General features: G+C 40.5%; 1 protein-coding gene across 1 annotated transcript in view; it reads right to left on the bottom strand.

The window, feature by feature from the left end:
- BLTP1 (bridge-like lipid transfer protein family member 1) overlaps window positions 1–26,550 on the bottom strand; it is a 382,818-nt gene that overhangs the window by 211,689 nt on the left and 144,579 nt on the right. Inside the window, exons 5-6 of the mRNA XM_081544847.1 lie at window positions 15,022–15,113; window positions 8,252–8,295 (exon numbers count right to left, since the gene is read on the bottom strand). The gene's annotated coding sequence lies outside the window, so the exon portion shown is untranslated. The remainder of the gene's footprint in view (window positions 1–8,251; window positions 8,296–15,021; window positions 15,114–26,550) is intronic.

The raw sequence follows: 26,550 nt of genomic DNA, 5'->3' as shown, positions 1-26,550 counted from the left end.
AAAAAGTATATAAATATAGAGACTAAACTTCATATAATTTTAGTCTTTTTAAAGGGCATGTTTTTAATGCTGTGAGAAGGCAAGGTAGGGGATCTGAGCCGAGTAGAAATGAAGATTAGAACTGCGTGTGGAATTTACCATGGGAAGAGACAGATATACACACAGTGGTTTAAAAGTGTCTTCACTTTACAAACACGAACTTAACTACAAAAATTAGTTTCCTTTCAAAAGCAGTGGTATTGTTTTTTCACAGTATATAAATACTATAATATATCTTCATTAAACAATTCCAATTAGAAATACAGAAAATGGGACACCATTAACAAAACTATTAATAGAACTAGGCATTAATGAAAGAATGTATAAACATTTATGAACAAAATTTTAAGGATATAAAAGATTTAAGTAAGTGAAGAGATAGCTATGCTTAAATGTTTTAATTTAGAATAGTGTGAGTTATATTTAATACATAAATTCAATGAAATTGATTAGTAAATGCAGCTGAAGTATGAGGAACTCAACAAGCTCATTTTAAATTTTATATTGATGAATAGAAGCTAACAAATACCTAAATCAATTTTAATAAACAAAAGGAAAGAGCAGGGGCATTTCTTATTAGGTATTGACTAAAGCAAAGCTTTATTAGTAATAATAGTATGGTATTGGAACAGGAACAAATAAATAGGCCAGTGGAACAGAACAGTGTGTGTGTGTAAAAGCTGTTATATGAAATTCTTACCCCAGAACAGTGGAGAAAAGAAGGTGCTTATTTTCAGGAGCACTGTAATAATTAGTTCAGTGTATAAAAACATATATGTTTTCCTACCTTATTCATATAAATAGGTAGACCAAAGGTAAACAACAGAGCTAATGGAAAAAAATATGGAGGGGAAAAAAAAAGCTGAGGATAGGCTTCCTAAACAAGATCCAGGAGGCAAACAATAAGATGAAAAAATGATGGCGACTATATCAAAATTAAACAATTTTTTTCAGGGTAAGATACCACAGGTATTTTTAGTACACAGGTGGCTAAGAAAAGATATTTGCAGTATTTCAAAAACCAACAATCAGTAAGATAAAAAGAAACCAAACAAGGGAACATAAAAAGCAAGTGAAGGTATAATTTCAAGTTCGGATATAATGGGAAAAAAACGGGCATAGGACAGGAAGAAGCATTCACAGAAGAGGAAGCCCAATGTCCAACAAGCATACCAAAGAGTCCCAAATTCATTAGCAACCAGAGAAATGGAAATTTTTAATAATATGCTATTTTATCCTATCATGTTATTTAAATGATAAAGATGAATGTTACTAAGGTTTTGGCGAATAATCGTGCAATGCTAATGTGAGTAACTCTGGAAATGATCTGATCATGGACAAAGGAAGGAGATATGTGTACACCCTGTGACCCAGTAACCTATTCTGGTATATCCCAGAGAAAATCTTTCTACAAGTCCTTGACGGGCTATTTTTGAAGATATTCATAGTAGCGTTGCTAGTGATTGTTGGGAGCTGGAAGCTGGAAGAATGGATATATAAACAATGATAGGTGCATACTATAGACTAACAATCATCAGACAAGTTATATAAAGCAAATTTATGTGTATCAAAAATTATACAAAGAGTAAAATAAAGAATGAGATTTACAGTACAATGCTACACTTATTGAAATAGCACTGCATCTAGTACCACATATTTTACAAGGATAAATATAGTTACAAACATTATCCTTGTAATTGTCTTTAATTAGAATGGAGGCCTAACGGAAGAGAAGAATATGAGGATAGGGGTAGATATTGATAAAGTGCTTAAAACTAAGGAGTAAGATTAGCCCACTGGTGTGCTGCTGTCCATGGGGTCGCAGAGAGTTGGACACTACTGATAGACCGAACAACAAGATTAGCCCAACTCTCTGCCCTATAAGTGGAGAAGGCAATGGCAACCCACTCCAGTACTCTTGCCTGGAGAATCCCATGGACGAGGAGCCTGGTAGGCTGCAGTCCATGGGATTGCTAGGAGTTGGACACGACTGAGCAAGTTCACTTTCACTTTTCACTTTCATGCATTGGAGAAGGAAATGGCAACCCACTCCAGTGTTCTTGCCTGCAGAATCCCAGGGATGGCGGAGCCTGGTGGGCTGCCGTCTATGGGGTCGCACAGAGTCAGACACGACTGAAGTGACTTAGCAGCAGCAGTAGCAGCTGCCCTATAGGCACCTGAAAATATATACAACAGGTGCACAAGTAGACATAGGGTATTTCATTCTTATGTATAGGAGCTGCATTGCTCATCTAATAAAAACAGTTCATGGCTATTTCATGTAGTCTAGCAAATCTATTGGAGAAGGAAATGGCAACCCACTACAGTATTCTTGCCTGGAGAATCCTGTGGACAGGGGAGCCTGGTGGGCTGCTGTCCATGGAGTTGCACAGAGTCGGACATGACTGAAGCGACTTAGCATGCATGCATGCATTGGAGAAGGAAATGGCAACCCACTCCAGTATTCTTTCCTGGAGAATCCCAGGGACAGAGGAGCCTGGTGGGCTGCCGTCTATGGGGTCGCACAGAGTCGGACACGACTGACACGACTTAGCAGCAGCAGCAGTAGCAGCAAGTCTATTACACTAATCAAACAAATTCTTTTAAGGAAGGAATTTGGCTTCTTAGCCATTTTTGTTAATATTAACCCAGATGACTTTTTCAGACTCAGTTTCGTAGTCTTCAAAGGAGAATTGCAAAGTTTCTTGCTCAAGATCTCTGAAAAACAAGTAGCTCTACTATCATCTTTGTTGGATGGATTTTCAGTTCTTGACCTCATTGAAGACAATGTGTACAGGTTTCATGAACCAGATATGGATTGCACTGAAGGCAAGGCGCTTTGTAGCCCTAACATCCTAGGATTATCCCATTCCTCTTCTGAGCTTCAGCCTCCACAGTACTATTCTATGCTCTGGTGAGAAAAATCAATTTAAAAAGAATAACTCAGGTGGATACATTTTTCTGACTGGAATCAAAATATATATTTTTTAAAAGCCAGACATCCTCTAGATGGCAACAAAACATTTTGCTAAAACAGTAATTAGTACATGTAAATGTGATACAAAAGTGTAAATTTTTTTCCAGTCCTGAGAACAACTATTGGAAACCTTAATTACAAAATGTTTTCCTGCCTTATTATGGCTTATTCTTATTGAAGAAAAATATGAATTTTATCACTCGTCTTATAGTGGAGTACATTACTGTCCCCAGTGCAGGTAAACACAGAGGTTTACATTGCTAATTTCACTTTGATTTGTTGAGAATGAAATGTTAATAATGAGGAAATGTTTATGCAATAGGAAGAAAGTTATATAGCTGTTAAATGTGTCATATTTTCCTTCCGGCCTGGAGAAAGTACCACATGTTTCCAAACTTAACTCCATAATTATAACAGCCTAGGAAATGCTGGCTTTTCAATAATTTATCTTCAATATCCAATTCATGCACTCCTTATATCTCAGAATTTATTTTCAGGAGTCATGGAAGAAAGACCTTTCGTAAAGGAAGCTTTAAGAAAAACATGATCCTAGATCTTCTGGTGTCAATAGAGTTGGAACAATGAGTTATTTAGAGAAAGCTAGGAGAACTGAGGTCTCAGGGCGACCTCAGGATCTGGCCCCCTTCTCGGGGGTGTACAAAACTTTGGGTGGTTGAGTGGGTCTGTGTATCATTTTCCTCAATCACAGGAACTTGTAGGAAGAGCAGAGAATGCCAGTAGCGACGGCGACTTAACACTTCTTCAAGCTGCCTTTCCCTTCCACTTCCCCTCCATTATCCTCACCCTCTTCCCTAAACTTCACCCTCTGCCTGGGAGGACAGTTTAATTTTTAAGGGGAGTCCTGTTCAAATCTTTATCTTGCACCAATTCTTGCACCAATTTCCTTCTAGCTGCAGGAAATGCTATTGCACCACATATGCAGCCTCTCCCTGTCAATTTCTGTCTTTCTCCCCCGCGTTCACTGCGACTGATGGAAGCTTTTCCTCCTTCTCAATCATTTGTTTTTCAGCCTTGCCTCCATTGTGCAATGCTGTTCTCGTTGTCTTTTATTTTTTCAAATTGTTTTATTGTTTACCAATAGCACAGAATCAGTTCTGCAAAGTGTTTGAATGTATCATGTTTTGAAGAGCTTGCACCCTCCCAACTGCTTATTTTGAAGAAAGTCCAAACCAATAAAAAAGTTGAACAAATAGTAAAAGTAGAATGATTCTTATCTTGCAACCTAATTAACCCATTGTTAATATTTTGCCATACTCTCTTTGTCTCTCAGGACACTTCATCCCTGAATACTTCACAAAGTATTTATATCTCCTATGAATAAGTACATTCTGCCACATAACCACCATACCATCATCATACCTAAGAAATTTAACACCAACACAGTATTTTAACCTAATATACTGTCCAATACTCAATTTTCTCCCATTGTCCCCAAAATGTACTTTCTAATTATCTTTCATTATTTTTGACCCAGTATTCAATCAAGGTCATGCACTGCATTTGTTTAATATAGAAGAATTTAATCTTCTTTCATACAGAAGAGATTCCCCCATCTTTTGTTTTGCTTTTAATGATTGACATTTTGAGAAGCTTGTTTTACTGTAAATTGTCTCGTACACTAGATTTACCTGATTGTTTTCCTCATGATAATATTCAGGTTAAACACCTGCAAAGAGCATAGCATAGGTGATGTTGTATCCTTCTCTGTTCATCACAACAAGAAGTTAAAAATATCCACTCCATTATTGACAAGGCAGTTTCATTACTTGGTTACACTGGTGTCCACCAGATCTCTCTATTATAAAATTACATTTTTCCCCCCTCTTTATAATAAGTAATCTGCAGCATGCTATTTGAAAACTGTGTGCATAACCTGTTCCCCAATAACTTTTTATTTTGAGTTTTAGCATCCATTAATGATTCCCACCTACGTCAATTGGTGGTTGCAAAATGGTGATTTTCTTACTTAGCGTTTCCACTGCATCTGTTGGCTTGTATTCCTTTATAGATAAAAGCTTTCTCTTTTTCCTCTCCTCTGCCTCTCATTTTCAGAAAAGAACACTATGGACTTATGATTGCCTTTTTATTCAGTGTGTTATAATTCATTAGCATCGTTATTCAATCTGATGTTCAAACTGTCCCGAGTTTGGTCAGTGGGAACTACTTCAAGATGGCTCCTGTGACCTTCTCAGCTTTTCACTGCTTTTTTTGGTATGAAAAAGTGTTTCAGGCTCACCTCGTACTTTTTCTGTCCCAGATATGGAGTCAACCATTTCTCCAATGAGGAAATGTTGAAGGATTCCTGCTTTCTTTTAAATGGATATTGGTATTTTAAAAACCAAGATCTGAGAACTAGGTGTACTCATTGCTACCAGAGTGCTATTGCTTCTAGGTCATTTCAGTGGTTAGTGGTAGGAAACAAATATATCACACTGATACTTGTACTTAACACACTAGTACATGGGTAGGCATTGACTGGCCAAATCATTTTGTCTTGGCTGTCTCTCATAATGGAAGCTCTCTGGTATGCATTAAGATATAATATAAAAATCTTCCTTCCACAAGTGTACACTTCCAAATGTCTACCCACATGCTTCTATTCCAGAACTCTTTGTCACTGGTCGTCTTGGCCAAGCCACTGCTCATGAGGCCTCTGCTCTCTGAAATAATTTTCTCTCATCACTGCCAAGCCCTCCTCTGAATGAAGCTATGGTGCAGCTGTCTTCCATCTCAGCTTGCATCCACACATAGAGCTGACTCATCCATGAACTGAGATCAGATTTTTTTTTCCCTCTTTCATCTGAGTGACGGGCACTGGTGTAACAGTGGTGGGTGTCATAGAAATCTGGATTACCTGCACAGGCAGCTTGCTCTGTGCCCTCTGACCCTGATTGCGCTCAATGGTGCTGAAAGTTTCACTTCCATCTTATGAGAGACTGTTGCTGGAACCTGCTCAACTTTACGAATTTGTAAGTTCTCATAAGAGGCAATTCCTAAGGTATGGTCACTTGGTTCCCTATGATACTCCAGCTCTATAGGGTCCAAGCAGCATGCCAGGTACATAATTTTCTGCTACAGATGGTGTGGCCTTGCTTGGAGCTGCAGGGACCCAACTTTGTGACTTTCATAGGTTCTAGAGCGCACCTGACCCAGGGGTCAAACTGCTTGCATAGAAACTTGGATCTGTATGTGTATACTTACAGATGATTTATGTGGTCATACAGCAAAAACTACCACAACACTGTAAAGCAATTATACTCCAATTAAAAGTAAATTAAAAAAAAAAAAAAAGAAAGAGACTTGCATCTGCTGCAGATCCCTTTCTTGCTCTGGACTTTATTCAAAATTGGCAGCCATTCATCACTCATTCTATGGCCAGAAGTGTTGTTTCCAGAACGCAAACCTACCAATACTTCTCTTTTCCTGGAAGGAGGCCCAAGGGCAAAACCTTAACTTTTCTTTTTTAGGGGATAACCTCAACACAACCCTGACCATTGAAACTTGAAACATTTTTCTGGATGTAGTATGCCTTTGAAGCCCCATGGTTTATCATCCAACACTCTGGAACACATGGATCTTACTAAGGCCTCCGGCATACCAACCACTTGTATTTATGTAGTCTTATCAACATGATGCCATCTATATAATGGAATAATGTGCTTTTCTGTGGAAAGTTTCTTCAGACTATATTATGATAGAGGATAAGAGGGCTAACAGAGGTCTGGGGTAGAACAGTTCCCTGTGATTCTCTTTCCTGACTGGGATAGAAAAGAAAACATTCACTAAATTGATGACTGCATACTATATCTATGAGGCCATATTCATCTTTTCTAGCAAAGATACCACATCCGGCATTGTGGCTGTGACCAGGGGTATCAGTTGGTTGAGTTTATGGTAGTTTATAATTATCCTCCAGCATTAATTTGGTTTCTGCAGGGACCAGACTGCTAAATTAAGTGAATGAAGACCATAACTGCTACATCATTTAGAGTCTTAAAGGCAGCACTAATTTCTGCTGCTTTTGGGAAGCAATACTGTGTTTTATATCTAATGTCTTGGCAAGGGATGGTAGGGTCTTCCACGTGGTCTTCTTTACTCTCAATCCATAGACCAAGAAGACATGTGAGGGTTATGCCAACTGCCAAGTATATCAATCTCAATTCAGGGACTGGGGAAATGACCAATGGGACTCAGAGAATGCAATGTAAGCCTCGTCTTGACCAGAACCCTGTTAACTGAGCCTAATGTTTTTCCATATTAACAGGGGACCATGACGATGCTTCAGCACTCCAGATTACAACGTCACCTAGACACTGGGTCCATCAATCCTAGAATGTCTGGGTATTTCCTTTTCTTTGATGCATAGTTACCTATACAAATGGGTATAAATCATTCCAGAGAAGGACTGAAGAAATCATCACCATGTGTATTTGGCATGGTGTTACAGGCTCCCTCCCACTGCCAACTTTTAGTCAATGAGTTTTTCATCTGAAACCTTGCTCAGGTGAAGAACTGTGCAAGGAATCATATTTCTCACCCGTTAGTCATCTGTTCTTCATTTCTGCTGATATAAGTGAAACAGCTTCCAGGATGGCTACCCATCGACTTTACCCTTGGGGATGCTGTATACTATTAATAATCTCTGTACTTTTTTGTGTATCAGACCTCTTGGCTTCCAATCTGATCCTGCTCATCATTACAATTGTTGTCCTTTGGCTTCTGGCTCTTAAGTGCCACCCTCTGCCTTCTGTTATTTTGGGATTCTATCATCCTCATTTCTGTCAGTGAGCCAAGTTCATTCTCACAGCCTTAGTAAATGGTACATTCCCTGGGCCTTCCTGCGGAATGTAATCATCTGCCAAATCTTATCATCATGCTGTATCCATCCACATGCTCACTCCCCCAATCTTTCAAATCCCTTCCTCTACTGTCTACCAGGGAAACTGTGGCATTTCAAGTCTGTTCAGTGTGGGCCATGATATGGGTATCATCTTGACAGGCTTTATCCATGCCTCTAGGAGCCATTTCAGAAGCAAGTTCACACCATCTCCTGGGCCCTTTGCAAGACTATTAAATGCTGCATCTTAGTAGAATGCTCCCTAGTCAATAAACATTTCCTTTGATCAGGACCCTCAGAATCCAGTCAATACATATTCTCAGATTCCACATATATGCATTAATATACAATATTTCGTTGTTTGATTGCTGACTTACTTCACTCTGTATGACACTCTCTAGGTCCATGCACATCTCTACATCTGAAAAAAATTGTTATAGACAATCTTATTTACAAAGCAGAAATAAAGACACATACATAGAGAACAAATATATGGATACCAAGTGGGGAAGAAGGCTATGGGATGAACTGAGGGACTGAGATTGACATATATACACTATTGATACTATGTATAAAATAGATAACTAATAAGAACCTGTTGCATAGCACAGGGAACTCTACTCAGTGTTCTATGGTGAATTAAATGGGAAGGAAATCCAAGAAGAGGGGATATGTGTATATTTATAGCTGATTCACTTTGCTGTACAGTAGAAACTAACACAACATTGAAAAGGAACTATACTATAATAAGAAATTTTTAAAGGGAAGCATTTTACCCCAAATGTAAGTACCTATCTTTAAAATTATAATAAAATTTCTGAAATTCAAAAAAATTTTTTTAAATGTTGGATCTTAAAAAAATAACCTCCCAGCTCCTAATATCTGCTACCATAGACAAGCAGCTCCTTTAAGGTATAATTTTTATCCTCCCTGATCAGGCCCAGATCAGTCCCAGCTGTGTTATTTTGTGACTTAACCCTAACTACCACACAATTGCACTCATCTCACACGCTAGCAATATAATGCTGAAAATTCTCCAAGCCAGGCTGCAATAGTACGTGAACCAAGAACTTCCAGATGTTCAAGCTGGACTTGGAAAAGGCAGAGGAACCAGAGATCAAATTGCCAACATCCATTGGATTATATAAACAGCAAGAGAATTCCAGAAAAAACATCTACTTCTGCTTTATTGACTATGCCAAAGCCTTTCACCTTGTGGATGACAACAAACTGTGGAAAATTCTTAAAGAGATGGGAATACCAGACCACCTTACCTGCCTCCTGTGAAACGTGTATGTGGGTCAAGAAGCAACAGTTAAAACCAGACATGGAGCAACAGACTGGTTCCAAATTGGGAAAGCAGTCCATCAGGGCTGTACACTGTCACCCTGCTTATTTAACTTATATGCAGAGTACAGCATGCAAAATGCTGGGCTGGATGAAGCACAAGCTGGAATCAAGATTGCCGGGAGAAATATCAGTAATCTCAGATATACAGATGACACCACCCTTATGGAAGAAAGTGAATAGGAACTAAAGAGCCTCTTGATGAAGATGAAAGAGGAGAATGAAAAAACTGACTTACAATTCAACATTCAAAAAATTAAGATCATGGCATCTGGTCCCATCCCTTCATGGCAAGTAGATGGGGAAACAGTGATAGACTTTATTTTCTTGGGCTCCAAAATCACTGCAGATGGTTACTGCAGCCGTTTAATTAAAAGACGCTTGCTCCGTGGAAGAAAAGCTACGACCAACCTAGACAGCACATTAAAAAGCAAAGACATTATTTTGCCAACAAATGTCAATACAGTCGAAGCTATGGTTTCTCCAGTAGTCATGTATGGATGTGAGATTTGGACCATAAAGAAGGCTGAATGCCAAAGAATTGATGCTTTAGAACTATGGTGCTGGAGAATACTCTTGAGAGTCCCTTGGACTGCAAGGAGATCCATCCAGTCCATCCTAACAGAAATCAACCCTGAATATTCATTGCAAGGACTGATCCTGAAGCTGAAGGTACAATACTTTGGCCATGTGATGCGAACAGCCAACTCATTGGAAAAGACCCTGATGCTGGGAAAGATTGAAGGCAGGAGGAGCAAAGGGGATGACAGAGGACAAGATGGTTGAATGGCATCACCAACTCAATGAATATGAATTTGAGCAAGTTCTGGGAGATGGCGAAAGTCAGGAAAGTCTGGCATGCTGCAGTCCATGGGGTCACAAAGAGCTGGACGTGACTGAGCGACTGAACAACAACAGGGCAGAGGGGAGATGGAGCAGCTCGTGAGAGGGGTGCTTTCTGCCTGGTGTGGAGAGGACTCCAGGACTTCTTCCAGTGTGGGTGCATCGCTAGTTTTCAACAGGGAGGACCAGGACATTGCTACAGACTCAGAAGCTTCAGGGGAGTATGAGGAGTCTCACTCTTTGGAATCATTGGCTCAGATGCCTCCATCGCAGAGTTGCCTAAGTTTTCCCCATCAGAGGCCTTACCTTAGTGCAACAGACTACTATTGTTAGACATTAAATTTCTTTGAAATTCAGCCACTTAGACCATAATGTCTGATCTTGAGCCTCAACTTTCTCGGCTCTCCTGCTATAGGAGTTGAGCAGATTTGTATGTAAACAAAGAGGCCTTTTGGCTTCCAGAGTTCCTTTTTAATTGTCTGTTAGCTGGCTCTCAACTTTCTGTAGGGCATCAGTGGAGCTTAGCAATACCACCCAATACTGCAATCCTCACAGCTACTATTTTTTTAACTTTTTATTTTATATTAGAGTATAGCCAATTAACAATGTTGTGATAGTTTCAGGTAGACAGCAAAGGGACTCAACCATACATATACATGAATCCATTCTCCCCCAAATGGGGGCTTCCCAGATGGTGACAGTGGTAAAGAACCTGCCTGCCAATGCTGGAGACATAAAAGACGTGGGTTCAATCTCTGGGTTGGGAGGAAGGAAATGGCAAAGAGAAAGAGAGAAGGAAATGGCAACCTAGAGAAGGAAATGGCAATCCACTCCAGTATTCCTGGCTGGAGAATTCCATGGACAGAGGAGACTGGTGGGCTACAGTCAATGGGTTCACAAAGAGTCAGACACGACTGAATGACTAACACACACACACACACACACACACACACACACACACACACACACACACATATTCTCCCTCAAACTCCCCTCCCATCCAGCCTGCAGTATAACATTCAGCAGAGTTCCCTGTGCTATACAGTAGGACCTTGTTGGTTATCCACATTAAATATAGCAGTGTGCACATGTCAATCCCAGACTCCCCAACTATCCCTTTCCTCCACCCTTCCCTCCTGGTAACCATAAGTTCATATCAGAGTTACTACTTCCTGCATACTTCTCAGAGAGTAGACACAGAACACCCGCTTGTTAGTGCATTTCCTTTTACTGATAAACCCTTTCAACTCATTACCAGTAAACAATTGGACCACTGCCTTGTGGCAGGGTCTGCTGTGCTCCACCTGCCACCAGTAAAGGGGTCCTCACGACCAGCCAGGTGGTGAATAATCCAGCTCTTGGCTGCAACTATAGCAGTCTGGATTCTTGGGAAACCTGCCTGCCAATGCCGGAGACATAAGATGGAGACGGAGTTTGGGATGCAAGGTGTTTATTAGAGATCAATACTTGTGAAAAGAAGGGAGAGGGAATAAGATTTAGCAAAAGGGAGAAGACAAACTGTGATGCAAGCGAAACAAAGCCTCAGCCAATCCGAGGGGAGTGCTGGGCCTTTGAGCCCTTGCCTGGCTCAGTGACAGGATGTGGTCACCCCAGGAAGGGTGTGACTTTGCAGGAGGCTGTTCTTCTGCAGCTGAGGCAAACCCTGAAGGAGCTGACAGCTGGAGACCTTCTACTGTCTGCATTCCCCCCAGTCTGGGTAGCTTCCTTGAAAGAGGACTTGGGTAGCACATTTTAGTATTTACACATTGTTTTAATTTTATGATTGAGATTATTTAAAATATTTACATAAGGTAAAAATTAAAACCATGTAAAAATTTATACTGAGGGAAGCCCTATTCTCGTTTCTCTCCATTTGACTACATAAAAAACATTTTCTTAGTTCCTGCATTTTTTTTCATGTTTAAAGTACTTTTATTCACAATATAAATACATATCATACAATGGTTAGGAAAAATAAGCAAATGGTAAATTATATTGTGTTCAAATTCTTTTTTTTTCTTAATATATATTTTATTGAAGTATAGTTGACTTACAATGTTTCAGGTGCACAGCAAGCTGATTCAGTTATACATATGCACATATATTATTTTTCAGATTATTTACCATTACAGGTTATTACAAGATACTGACAATAGTTCCCTGTACTATGCAGTAAACCTTTGTTGCTTTTTGCATATCTAATTTTTAGTTAGAAATCTAGCATTCTCTTCATACTAAGTCAAACAAGTGGAATAAAAATGTCATAAATTTTTTAGCTAGGTAAAAATCCATAAGTTTTCTAAAATATACATTATATTATACATACTATGTATATGTATATGAAGGCTTTTCTACTACACTTGATAAAGGCTTGAGAAAGAACATTTAAAAAAAAAAAGAGACGGAGAAATTGGAAAACAGCTAAATGAAAGGGGGGTCACTGAATATGAAATTGAAAAAGTGAAACAAAGTAGGTAAAATGAAAAGATCCTCATATAGTCCAGTTGTTTTTAAACACGGAGGCTCATCAGAAACACACCTGGAGTGTGAAGAAAAAAGCCACACTGGAGCATTTTTATTTTTCAAAAAATTCTAGGATAATACTGATATGTATCTGAGTTTCTGCATTTTTTGCCTCTTCTTTTTGCAAAAATAAACACACACACACACACATTCATGAACACATGGTCTTTTACTTCAGTGATAAACGCATATGCTGTCTTGTTAGCTATTCTCACATTCCCCCCTCCATAGGGGTTATGCCCCTTTCCCACCCACCTGAGATTTCTCAGAGGCTCCTTTTCACACAGCCTTACCAACACAGGGAGCTGTCAATCTTTGGAATATTTACCAATCTGATAAGTGAGAAACTTAGTTTTCAGAACCATAAAAATTTGATTTATTTTCTTATTTAACCTGTTGTTCAGCATCTGTTCTGTGGATTCCTGTTTTGTGGAACCTACAAGGCCTGAGATAACCTGGCCACCCCCCATCTCTCTGTCGTCCTCACGTGCCACTCTCCCACTAAGCCATCTCCACTACCACCACTTTCATTGTGCTCCAGTTAACAATGGCCTTCTTTCTGTTCCTCAAACCAGAGCTCTGTATCTGTCAAGTTCTCCAGAAAAACAGCATCAATAGGATATACTGTATCTTGGCAGTAATTCTTGCAGGCTGTGTTCTTCAGAAGCAGATACTGGGATGGAATGTGTATGTCCATATGGATATAGAAACATTGTTCTCTCTCTCTCTCTCTGAATCACTCAGTCCATACATATTTTAAGGAATTGGCTCACACAATTGTGAAACTGACTGGTTTGAAATTCACAGGGCAAGCTGGACACTTAAGCAGAAGTTAATACTGTAGTCTTGAGGCAAAATATCTCTCCTTTCCTGGGAAACCTGTTTTTTGCTCTTAAGGCCTTAAAACTGGATAAGATGCACTCACATTTTCGGGTAATCTCCCTTGCTTAAAGTTATCTGATTGTAGAAGTTAAGTATGTTTACCAAATAACTTCACTGCAACCTCTAGACTAGTGTCTGACCACAGCCTAGCCAAGCTGATACATAAACCATCATACACTCCAAATTTGTCCCTGCATTCCCTTTTTCCTCAGCCTAAAAATCTCTGCTCTCTGATCCCAGAATGAATGCCTTCTTATCATTCAGTCTGTTTTTGTTTTTTTTTCCAGTACTGTATGTTTGTGTGTTTTTAAAATATTTGTTAAATGAATAAAGCAGTAAAAACCCCAACACAAGCATTTTTAGTGCTCTGGAAAAATCACGAGCCAGTTCTGACCTCTGCAGAGGTCTTATGGTGGCAGGTAGGAGCTAAACTCATAAGGCCTTTTCTTGGACTTATTAGACCTGCCTACTAACCTTCTAGTCACCTTTCAAAGATAAATCCCTTCCTCTATGCTGAGTACTACTTCTGGGAGGTGGGGACAGGGTTTGGAGTCTGACTGCACCTCATATCAGGATCTTCTTTTCTGGATAACTAGTTTGTTCCATTAGAGTATTTCTTTTCTGGTGTTTGTTTGCTGCTGGTTGAATTGGGGGCTGGTGTGAAATGAGAGCAGGGACTTTGTTTTGTTTCACTTCCATAGTCCCAGGACCTAGAAAAGTATCCGTTGCATCATAGGAGATGAATATTTGCTGCTTGACTGTTAGACTAATTTTTATTCATTTCATTAGACAGAGATTCTGTGATCCTGCTTTGTTCTACCACTTTATATTACTTCTGTAATCAGAAAATTTTTGTCTCAGTAATAATTAGAACCATTTTATTTCAATGTTAATAAAATTTTTTAACTCTGATTTCACACCAGAAATCAACCCTATCTTAATGCATAAAATAATGGTTTGCACACAATTCTTACAATACCCAGACGTGCTGTAATGTGATGATGAAGGCATGGACTTTGGAGACAGACTGACCCATCTCGATTTTGCTACCTTTTTCTGACTGTGTGGTGTGACTTCAGGCACATTTCCCATCTCTCTCAGGGGTGGTGTCATGATCTGTACTGTGGTGAATGATAGTAACTAATTACAGGGTTATGGTAATGATTCAATAGTTATGTAAAGTGCTGTGCATAGAGCAGGGAAGCCTACCTTTTGATGAGTGTGTGCCATGAACCCTTTGACTGTCCAAACTTGAAAACTGCTTCTCAGATTATGTTTTGAAAAATATAAAATAGAATACCCAGAATTTCAAAGGAAATAAATGACATTAAACATAGTTAAAAACCTTATAATACATATACTTTCCCATTAGCACCTCAAATAGCAAGATGTAGTGGCAGGTCTAATAACTACTGAAAATTTTTTATTATTGTAAAGTCATTCTACTGAAATTTTTAGCATAAACATTATTTTGAGCTATCTACAGAGTTCGATCCCTGGGTTGGGAAGATCCCCTGGAGAATGAAATGGGAACCCACTCCAGTATTCTTACCTGGAAAATCCCATGGACAGAGGAGCCTGGTAGGCTACAGTTCATGGGGTCTCAGAGAGTCGGACATGACTGAGCGACTTCACTCACAGTAACTGTAATGTGATATGAAAGTATTTGTGATTTCTATTGGAGACAAAGTCACAAATATAGCTGGTACTTAGGTGGCTTACTGCATTAATAATTGGAGAAATTAGTAAATTTCAGCTAGAGATAGTAGTAAAAAAATGTAATTTTTCCCACCCAAGTTTATGAATCCCTGATTAAGAATCCCAGTCTGCAGAAGTAATTATTGTTGTGATCTTATGTTTCAGGTTTGTGTCCCTAATTACCATGTTTAAAAACCTCTGAAGTACATAAACGTACCTAGTGTTTGTGGGACTATTTAATATTACACTTCTGTGGAATTCCCAGGTGGCACTAGTGGTAAAGAACTCTCCTGCCAATGCAGGGCATGTAAGAGACACGGGTTTGATCCCTGGGCCAGGAAGATCCCCTGGAGGAGGGCAAGGCAACTCACTTCAGTATTCTTGCCTGGAGAATCCCATGGACAGAGGAGCCTGGCAGGCTACAGTCCACAGGGTTGCAAACAGACACAACTGAAGCAACTTAGCGCAGGCATTAAGGAGACAGTAGAATGGAGAAAACCTGTCTAACTAGTGAAAACCAAAAAGGTATTGTACCTTTCAGCAGACGAGGGTACATCAGGGATACACTGTTAAGCCAAGAGAACTCGTTGTCCCTCTCTCCCAAGGCTAAGTTGTGGTGAAAGTGCTGGTCTTAGGCGGATACAAACGTGGGGTGATTCAGACCTACACTAAATACGGCCACCCCACGTAGCGAGTGCCATACTGAATGAAGTAAATCAGACGGAGAAGGAAAAATATCGGTATGACATCCCTTATATGTGGAGTCTAAAATGATACAGATGAACTTACTTACAAAACAGAAACAGACTCATAGAGAAGGAACTACCAGTTACCAGGGGGAAGGATGGGAGTAAAGGATAGTTAGGGAGTTTGGAATTGACATGTACACACTGCTATATTTAAAATGGATAATCAGCAAGAACCTACTACATAGCACAGGGAACTCTGCTTAATGTTACATGGCAGCCTGGATGGAAGGGAAGTTTGGGGGAGAATGAATATGTGTATATGTCTGGTGGGGTCCCTTTGCTGTTCACTTGAAATTATCACAACATTGTTAATTAGCAATACTCCATTAGGTGACTTCCCAGGCAGCACCAATGGTAAAGAATTTGCCTGCAAATGCAGGCGATTTAAGAAATGCAGGTTAGATCCCTGGGTGGAGAAGATCCCCTGGGGTAGGAAATGGCAACCCATTCCAGTATTTCTGCCTGGAAAATTCCATGGGCAGAGGAACCTGGCGGGCTACAGTCCATGGGGTTTCAAAGAGTTGGACACAACTGGAACATGCGTACATGTGACATGCTCCATTATAAAATAAAAAGGTTAAAAATACATAAATATGGCCATCCCACCTGGGTCAGCTGCCAAGTGCTAAGATTCTTGAAACAGGGCTGATATTTGGCTGGTTTATACTAATACAGGAAAGGACTGTTAAAAAATGTTGAAATATGTTGGTAAAAGTTGGTGAATGGAGAATGTCCTGAGCCTCCTGTATGCCCCCTACACTGGCCCTGGCCTCCACTGGGACCTTCAGGATCTCTACACAGTCCAAAAACCAAATAATTAATGCCTGGCCTGGCAGGCAGCCTGGAGGCCCCCGCTTCTGCATTATGACTCGGGTCCCTTCAAATTGATCACGATGAGTCCCGCATCAATTATTGAATACATTTAATGTCACCTCAAACTAAAATTATCTGCCTGTGGAAGCCATAAGGAAAAGAATGGGCTAAAGTCAAAAGATATGTTGAAAGAATGGCAGCTTCAGTGTGAATTTTCTTCCAGTCAGAAGAAGAAGCATCCAGAAGGCCCCAGGAATAGTTATTGGCTCTCGTCTTCAAAACCAGATGTTTAGCTAATAAGTAGCTGACCAGTATGAGATACAAGATGTTGGCATACCAAGGGCGTATTTGTAATGACCTCATTGCATTTCTTGTTAACTTTAATGGATCTTCCTGACCCAGGGATCGAACCTGGGTCTCATGCATTGCAGGTAGATGCTTTACCATCTGAGCCACAGGGAAGCCCCACTTTCTGGGTAGAAGTTGGGAAGTTCTCCTGTGGGTGGAGTCTAGCTCCTGGCCCGACTTCATCCTTGCCCTCGACTCCTGCCAGGAGTCTTGCTCATCCAACCCAGAGAGGATTCTCCAGTGGTGCACAGTAAGGTATAACTTTTTCAGACTAGTCCTTCTGCTTTGTTTTTCTCTCTTTTAAAAAGATTTTTTTATATGAAATTTAATAATTTAATTTGTAAAGATGTACAGACACATTACAGATAGCTGGGAAGAGAAGAGAAGCGAAAAGCAAAGGAGAAAAGGAAAGATATTCCCATCTGAATGCAGAGTTCCAAAGAATAGCAAGGAGAGATAAGAAAGCCTTCCTCAGGGATTAGTGCAAAGAAATAGAGGAAAACAACAGATTGGGAAAGACTAGAGATCTCTTCAAGAAAATTAGAGATACCAAAGGAACATTTCATGCGAGGATAGGCTCAATAAAGGACAGAAATGGTATGGACCTAACAGAAGCAGAAGATATTAAGAAGAGGTGGCAAGAATACACAGAAGAACTGTACAAGAAAGATCTTCATGACCCAGATAATCACAATGGTGTGATCACTCACCTAGAGCCAGACATCCTGGAACGTGAAGTCAAGTGGGCCTTAGAAAGCATCACTACGAACAAAGCTAGTGGAGGTGATGGAATTCCAGTTGAGCTATTTCAAATCCTCAAAGGTGATGCTGTGAAAGTGCTGCACTCGATATGCCAGCAAATTTGGAAAACTCAGCAGTGGCCACAGGACTGGTCAGTCTTCATTCCAATCCCAAAGAAAGGCAATGCCAAAGAATGCTCAAACTACCGCACAATTGCACTCATCTCACATGCTAGTAAAGTAATGCTCAAAATTCTCCAAGCCAGGCTTCAGCAATACGTGAACCATGAACTTCCAGATGTTCAAGCTGGTTTTAGAAAAGGCAGAGGAACCAGAGATCAAATTGCCAATATCGGCTGGATCATCGAAAAAGCAAGAGACTTCCAGAAAAACATCTATTTCTGCTTTATTGACTATGCCAAAGCCTTTGACTATGTGATCACAATAAACTGTGGAAAATTCTTCAAGAGATGGGAATACCAGACCATCTGACCTGTCTGTTGAGAAACCTGTATGCAGGTCAGGAAGCAACAGTTAGAACTGGACATTGAACAACAGACTGGTTCCAAATAGGAAAAGGAGTACGTCAAGGCTGTATATTGTCACCCTGCTTATTTAACTTATATGCAGAGTACATCATGAGAAACGCTGGGCTGGAAGAAACACAAGCTGGAATCAAGATTGCCAGGAGAAATATCAATAACCTCAGATATGCGGATGAAACCACCCTTAGGGCAGAAAGTGAAGAAGAACTAAAGAGCCTCTTGATGAAGGTGAAGGAGGAGACTGAAAAAGTTGGCTTAAAGCTCAACGTTCAGAAAACTAAGATCATGGCATCTGGTCCCATCACTTCATGGGAAATAGATGGGGAAACAGTGGAAACAGTGTCAGACTTTATTTTTTTGGGCTCCAAAATCACTGCAGGTGGTGATTGCAGCCATGAAATTAAAAGACGCTTACTCCTTGGAAGGAAGGTTATAGCCAACCTAGATAGCATATTTAAAAGCAGAGACATTACTTTGCCAACAAAAGTCCGTCTAGTCAAGGCTATGCTTTTTCCAGTGGTCATGTATGGATGTGAGAGTTGGACGGTGAAGAAAGCTGAGCGCCGAAGAATTGATGCTTTTGAACTGTGGTGTTGGAGAAGACTCTTGAGAGTCCCTTGGACTGCAAGGAGATCCAATCAATCCATCCTAAAAGTGATCAATCCTGGGTGTTCATTGGAAGGTCTGATGTTGAAGCTGAAACTCCAATACTTTGGCCACCTCATGCGAAGGGTTGACTCATTGGAAAAGACCCTAATGCTGGGTAGGATTGGGGGCGGGAGGAGAAGGGGACGACAGAGGATGAGATGGTTGGATGGCATCACCGACTCGATGGACATGGGTTTGGGTGGACTCCAGGAGTTGGTGATGGACAGAGAGGCCTGGTGTGCTGCAGTTCATGGGGTCGCAAAGAGTCGGACACGACTGAGCGACTGAACTGAACTGAACAGACACATGGCTTGCAAAGTCAAGTTGTTCTACAAGGCACAAAAGGGAAAACAGCAGCTTCGTCCTTGATTCCTTCTCCTCAGGGCACTTGACTTTATCTCTTAACTATACCATCTGATGTTTATGTCCGTATCTCTACGTAACATGCATATTCAACCACTACTTCTGTTTTTAGGTTTAGACCCCATGGACAGTAGTCGACCAGGCTCCTCTGTCCATGGGATTTTCCAGACAAGAATACTGGAGTGTGTAGTCACTCCTTTCTCTAGGGCATCTTCCTGACTCAGGGACTGAAACGGTATGGGCTTTGATCCCTGAGGATTAGTGCTTACATCCCTGCCCCAACCCTTTCTTCTCCCCATATCCTTTCAATTTAGCTATATAATTTTCAAAGCATTTTATTACACAGAATTTTCAACTACCCACAGAAGGGTTACTGTATAATGAACCCTCACATACCCATTATCCAACCTCAACAACCATTAACCTATAGCTGGTCATGCCCTATCCATACTCCACACACTCTCCCCATTATCTCACACTATTTTGAAGCAAATCCCAGAATCTGATTTTGTCACAATTTCTTGTTAGATCAAAATTCAGTGTTTGCATTATTATAATTGTATTATTTACAGTTGAATTATAGTAGACATTATATTACATTTCTTGTAGAATTTTATATCTTATTTGGAGTTAGTAATTAACTTATTTTTCATTTACTTTGTTTTTTTATGCATCTATCACTAATGTATCCCCAAATACCTCCATGCACATATCCAAATTCATATACATGTCCCACCCCCCAGAGTCCTCTGTCCTCCGGCTCCACTAGGAGCTGGTGGTTGTCTGGGTCTGTTGCTCAGCTGTGATGTGGGGGCTTCCTTCACCCTCATCCTAAGAATTCTTCATATAGCTCTTTTACCTTGGATACATCGCTTCCTGGTTCCTATTGCTTTCTCTTTCTTGGCCTGTTTCCTTGTTTGGTGTAGTACATGTCCAAGAAGCTTCTTAAAAGGACATAAAACATGAGATACTTTGAGATCTTGCATGTCTGAAAATTTCCATTCTAATTTCATACTTATTTTTTTCTATTGGTGAGTGTCTCTCAGTTTAAAATTTCTCCCACCCACACTGGATCACTGCTTCTTCACTCCCTTGTCCCAACATCCTGTATAACTGAGTGAAGTGACCCTGTTCCTCTGTTAACACCCATCCATAGCTTCTGTAGTGGGTATTTGTTGTTTCGCTGACCAGCTTCCTAACATTCTTATTTTGAAGGAATCCAAAGGCAGGTGGGGCAAGCCTGATTTCTTTTTCACAAAAACGGATGGAGGTGCAGATATTTCTCTCTATTGCTCCGGTAGTCAGAGCACGGACATCTGACCTAAAAGTAGCCAATCTGATGCTTCTGCCTAGAACTTTGGCTCTTAGAGAACTGACTTGAAGGCACAGGATCAGCGAGAGAGCTTCAGGCAGCTGCTGTGGAGTTTAGAAGCCAGTGACATGGACAGAAAGCCTCCACAGGCAACAGTGCCAGAAGCGGAGGTCTCGAGTACCATAACTGGGGCTGATCCTGGCTTTGCCTCAGCAAAGCACCTTTGGGATGTCCAGTCCTTGTTTTCCAGTTTTCTCATCATTTCTATGACTACCTCATACCTCTTTCAATAATTCCTTTTTAATGTTTAAATTAACTGAAGTTGATTTTTTTAATTGCAGTCGATTTCCCATGTAATGAAAAATCATGACAAATGCATCCTTTAATTTTGGAACTCCTCTTTAACCCTAAAAGACATATTGTGGTTCAATATTCTAGGAAGAATAAGTGAATACAACTAGAGATTCTGACAATATGCTTCCTGATGAGAGTTTTTTCACACTTGTTCAACATAGGAAAACACATCTCCAAAGTGGGCTAAAAGCTCTGTTACTCACAACAAAACCTATTAACTGATAGAGTTGTCCATTTTTCATTTGTGAGCCTTAGAATTAAATCTTGATTAGTCTAAATTAATCATTGGCTTATACCTGCCTTGGCAATGATTGATTTAATAGTTGTCATGGGACCCAGTTCCTGAAGAACCAATGCAGGAGACCCCTGGAAAATGTCTCCTTCTCTAAGAGATATATGGGAAGAGATGGCCACCTTATCCATCAGACTTTGACACACCTGCACATGATGCCTGAGGCTTCATTTACAACCAAGAAGGGGGTTGGCCTCTAAGCAAAAGCTGACATGTCGGGATCAGTTCTGTTCAGTTCAGTTCAGTCGCTCAGTTGTGTCCGACTCTTTGTGACCCCATGAATCACAGCATGCCAGGCCTCCCTGTCCATCACCAACTCCCGGAGTTTACCCAAACTCATGTCCATTGAGTCGGTGGTGCCATCCAGCCATCTCATCCTCTGTCGTCCCCTTCTTCTCCTGCCCTCAATCCTTCCCAGCATCAGGGTCTTTTCCAATGAGTCAGCTCTTAGCATGAGGTGGCCAAAGTATTGGAGTTTCAGCTTCAACATCAGTCCTTCCAATGAGCACCCAGGACTGATCTCCTTTAGGATGGACTGGTTGGATCTCCTTGCAGTCCAAGGGACTCTCAAGAGTCTTCTCCAACACGACAGTTCAAAAGCATCAATTCTTCAGCACTCAGCTTTCTTTATAGTCCAACTCTACATCCATACATGACCACTGGAAACACCATAACCTTGACTAGATGGACCTTTGTTGGCACAGTAATGCCTCTGCTTTTTAATATGCTGTCTAGGTTGGTCATAACTTTCCTTTCAAGGAGTAAGTGTCTTTTAATTTCATGGCTGCAATCACCATCTGCAGTGATTTTGGAGCTCAGAAAAATAAAGTCAGCCACTGTTTCCACTGTTTCTCCATCTATTTCCCATGAAGTGATGGGACCAGATGCCATGATCTTAGTTTTCTGAATGCAGAGCTTTAAGCCAACTTTTTCACTCTCTTCTTTCACTTTCATCAAGAAGCTTTTTAGTTCCTCTTCACTTTCTGGCATAAGGGTGGTGTCATCTGAATGTCTGAGGTTATAGATACTTCTCCTGGCAATCTTGATTCCAGCTTGTGCTTCCTCCAACCAGGTGTTTCTCATGATGTACTCTGATATAAGTTAAATAAGCAGGGTGACAATATACAGCCTTGACGTACTCCTTTTCCTATTTGGAACCAGTCTGTTGTTCCATGTCCAGTTTTAACTGTTGCTTCCTGACCTGCATACAGATTTCTCAAGAGACAGGTCAGATTGTCTGGTATTCTTATCTCTTGAAGAATTTTCCACAGTTTATTGTGATCCACACAGTCAAAGGCTTTGGCATAGTCAATAAAGCAGAAATAGATGTTTTTCTGGAACTCTCTTGCTTTTTCGATGATCCAGTAGATGTTGGCAATTTGATCTCTGGTTCCTCTGACTTTTCTAAAACCAGCTTGAACATCTGGAAGTTGTGAAAGTGCTGCACTCAATATACCAGCAAATTTGGAAAACTCAGCAGTGAACTGTGACATTCTGGGATAGTGTAATGGAAAGAACTTGAGTTTCTTAAAAGATGATTCAGCCACTTGATAACTTCTCTTAACTATGGACTCCTTGTTATGTAAGATAATATACATCTTTAATGCTTAAGCAGGGTGAGATGAGCTTTCTACTAATTCTAGCTGAAAGCAACCTAAGTGAAATAGAAATTTTTTGCTTATTTAATATTGTGCCAGCTGGGGAATGGTTGTTAAATCACCAAAATGTGCAAGTATTACCCTCTAAGACTTGAATCATCTAGAGATGATTATAATGATTATAAAATAGACTGAGTGTAATAAATTTCTCATTAGTAACCCAATTAGGAAGAGTCATTTCTTCAATATCAAAAGGGAGTTTTGTGTCACTATCAGATTTGTCTGTCGGTGACTTTAAAAAAAAAAAAAAAAAGATTTCCCCCGGAGGAATGTGACTCAATTAAAATAATTCCTTTTGGCATATGTAATATTCAATAATGATTACTGGCTTGTACTTTTTTTTTTGTTTAAATATATCATGAAATTTATTATTTCACATAACATAGGATGTTAAACTAGGGGTGCTCCAGGGTTGCTTAATTGAGGGGCTCATTAGTATCCTCAAAGACAAAAGTTCTTCCTAATTTTTCTACCCTACCTTCTTGAGAATATTGATTTTATCCCTCCAACTATCTTCCTTCAATATCCCAGGATGGCTGCCACAACTACATACCATATCAAATGCCAACACAACATTCAACATTCAGTATTCAGCAAAAATCATGTTTATTAGAGAAGAGGAGTTGTCCCTTTCTTTGTAACTGTATGCAAAATACTGGGCTTTTGCCACCATGACTTTACTCTGTGTCCCTTGCACCCTTTGCTACTTCACTCAACCTGTGTTAATCATAGTTTCTCAAAAAATTAGCACAGTACCTTTCTAACTCAAAGTGCGAGCCCTGAACCAGTATAACATGGCATCACCTGAGAGCTGGTTAGAACTGCAGAGTATCCAGCCTCACTCCAAGATGTACTGATTCAGAATCTTCCTTTTAACAGGATGCCCAGGAGATTCATCTGCACACGCTGATGCAAGGCATCTGTCTTGTAGAACATAAGATTTCTGGACCCCAGAGATGTTTTGAATCCAAGTATCTTACCAGCATTATGCTAACACTGATGCTTTCACTAGAAAACATTTTCTTCTTTTTTTTTTTAATTAGTTTATTTTCTATTTTTTAACTTCACAATAGTGTATTTGTTTTGCCATACATTGACATGAATCCACCATGGGTGTACATGCTCTGCTCCTCCAGAACCCCCCTTCCGCCTCCCTCCCCATCCCATCCCTCCAGGTCATCCCGGTGAACCAGCCCCGAGCACCCTGTATCATGCATTGAACGTGGACTGGCGATTCGTTTCACATATGATAATTTACATGCTTCCATGCCATTCTCCCATATCATCCCGCCCTCGTCCTCTCCCATAGAGTCCATAATACTGTTCTATTTATCTGTGTCTCTTTTGATGTCTCGCATACAGGGTTATCTTTACCGACTGACTAAATACCATATATATGTGCTAGTATACTGTATTGGTGTTTTTCTTTCTGGCTTACTTTACTCCGTATAATAGGCTCCAGTTTCTTTCCATTCAGAATATCTTACTTGAGATGCCAGAGTAGTAGGTTTACATTTGAAAAGTAATATGGTGATGATGTAATGTTTTATCAATCACCCATTCTAAAGGAAATCAACCCTGAATATTCATTGGAAGGACTGATCCTGAAGCTGAAGCTCCAATACTTTGGCCCCCTGATGTGAAAGGTCCACTCATTGGAAAGACCCTGATGCTGGGAAAGATCGAAGGCAAAAGAAGGGAGTGGCAGAGGACAAGTTGGTTAGATAGCATCACTGACTCAATGGACGTAAATTTGAGCAAACTCTGGGAGATAGTGAAGGGCAGGGAAGCCTGGTGTGCTGTAGTCTATGGAGTCGTAAAGAGTCAGACATGACTTAACAGGCTGAACAATAACAGCATATGCATAGCAAGTCACAAGTTGAGCTTTCTTAAAACACTAGTCTAGAAATAAATCCCTTATTTTAGATTAAGGACTGAATTACTCATCTTCCTCATCCAGTTTTACAAAATTAAGTCACATTGGAATGGACATGGTAACCTTGGCCATGTAGCTTGGGGGTTAATAGAAGCAGGAAGACTTTTAGTTTCACTGAGAGGAATTTGTGGGCACCAGGAGATGGGTAAGTCCTGGCAAAACTTCCTTTGAGATTAAAACTTTAAACGTTTGCCATAGATTCTCTTGACCCCAAAGACTTTTCTGTGGTAGTTACTGCAGAAAAGTTCATGTGACTCTCTGCACGTGAAGCATTTGAGCTCTCTGTGGGTTTTTTTAAGTTGTTTTTCATAGATACACTTTTTCCTCCAGTGTTTTTTATAGCTGCTCACATGCTGTGTCCATTGTGTACGCCAAACAGGAACTGTTGCTTCAATTCCTCACAGTTTGAAGTACTTTTATGTTGTTAGTTCCCTGCAGTGATTTGTTTCTAATTCTCACGAATATCCATTTTCAGGCTCATCTTTTGAAGCACTCCTGTATTCCACAAAAGATAGAGTGAGATATGGGGGCAATTGAGGCCCTGGACCCATACATATCACCCAGGAACAGCACTGCCAAACAATGTGGGCAGCTTTCAGCAAGGCTGCAAATTCATAGAGTCAAGGAATTTCAGCGCTAGAAGGGGACTCTCAGGCCAGGTTTGATTCTGTGCATGCCACAGACTAAGTGGAACCTAACATCCAGTGAGATCACAAAAAGATTAATAGCACATCACTATGACAACCTAAGGCTGAGCACACGCTAAACGCTAGACTGTGATAACGTGATGGGCCAGACTTCTCTTTTCTCTCCTCCTTTAGTCTTTATTCCCTACCACCCACTCCTATATAAGGACAGTGCTCTGGGTAAGGCAGAATAGAGAGACAAAGGCTTTACTGCAAAATAATGCATCAGTTATGTTGTGAAAGGATAGCAATATTAGGGAAGGGAAGGTTTGTTTGTCAAACAGCCTAAAGTGATAGATGATATTTACTATTGTAGTTCTGCACCTTACCTTAAATAAAAGTCCCTCAGCTGTGTCCAACTCTGCAATACAGTGGGATGTAGCCTAACAGGCTCCTCTAGCCATGGAATTCTCCAGGCCAGAATACTGGAGCGGGTAGCCATTCCCTTCTCTAGGGGATCTTCCCAACCCAGGGATCGAACCCGGGTCTCCCACATTGTTCCCTTCAGTTCAGTTCAGTCACTCAGTCGTGTCTGACTCCTTGCCACCTAATGGACTGCAGCAAGCGGGGCCTCCCTGTCCATCACCACTCCCGGAGCCTGCTCAAACTCATATACATCACGTCGGTGATGCCATCCAACCATCTCATCCCCTGTCATCCCCTTTTCTCCTGTATTCATTCTTTCCCAGCATCAGGGTATTTTCAAATGAGTCAGTTCTTGGCATCAGGTGGCCAAAGTATTGAAATTTCAGCTTCAGCATCAGTCCTTCCAATGAATATTCAGGACTGATCTCCTTTAGGATGGACTGATTGGATCTCCTTGCTGTCCAAGGGACTCTCAACAGTCATCTCCAACACCGCTGTTCAAAAGCATCAATTCTTCAGTGCTCAGCTTCCTTTATAGTCCACATTTCACATCCATACATGACTACTGGACAA

Source organism: Giraffa tippelskirchi, chromosome 11, assembly GCF_054371585.1.
Source record: "Giraffa tippelskirchi isolate mGirTip1 chromosome 11, T2T-mGirTip1v1.2.pri, whole genome shotgun sequence".
NCBI lineage: Eukaryota > Metazoa > Chordata > Mammalia > Artiodactyla > Giraffidae > Giraffa > Giraffa tippelskirchi.
This window is presented reverse-complemented; position numbering and strand designations above follow the sequence as displayed.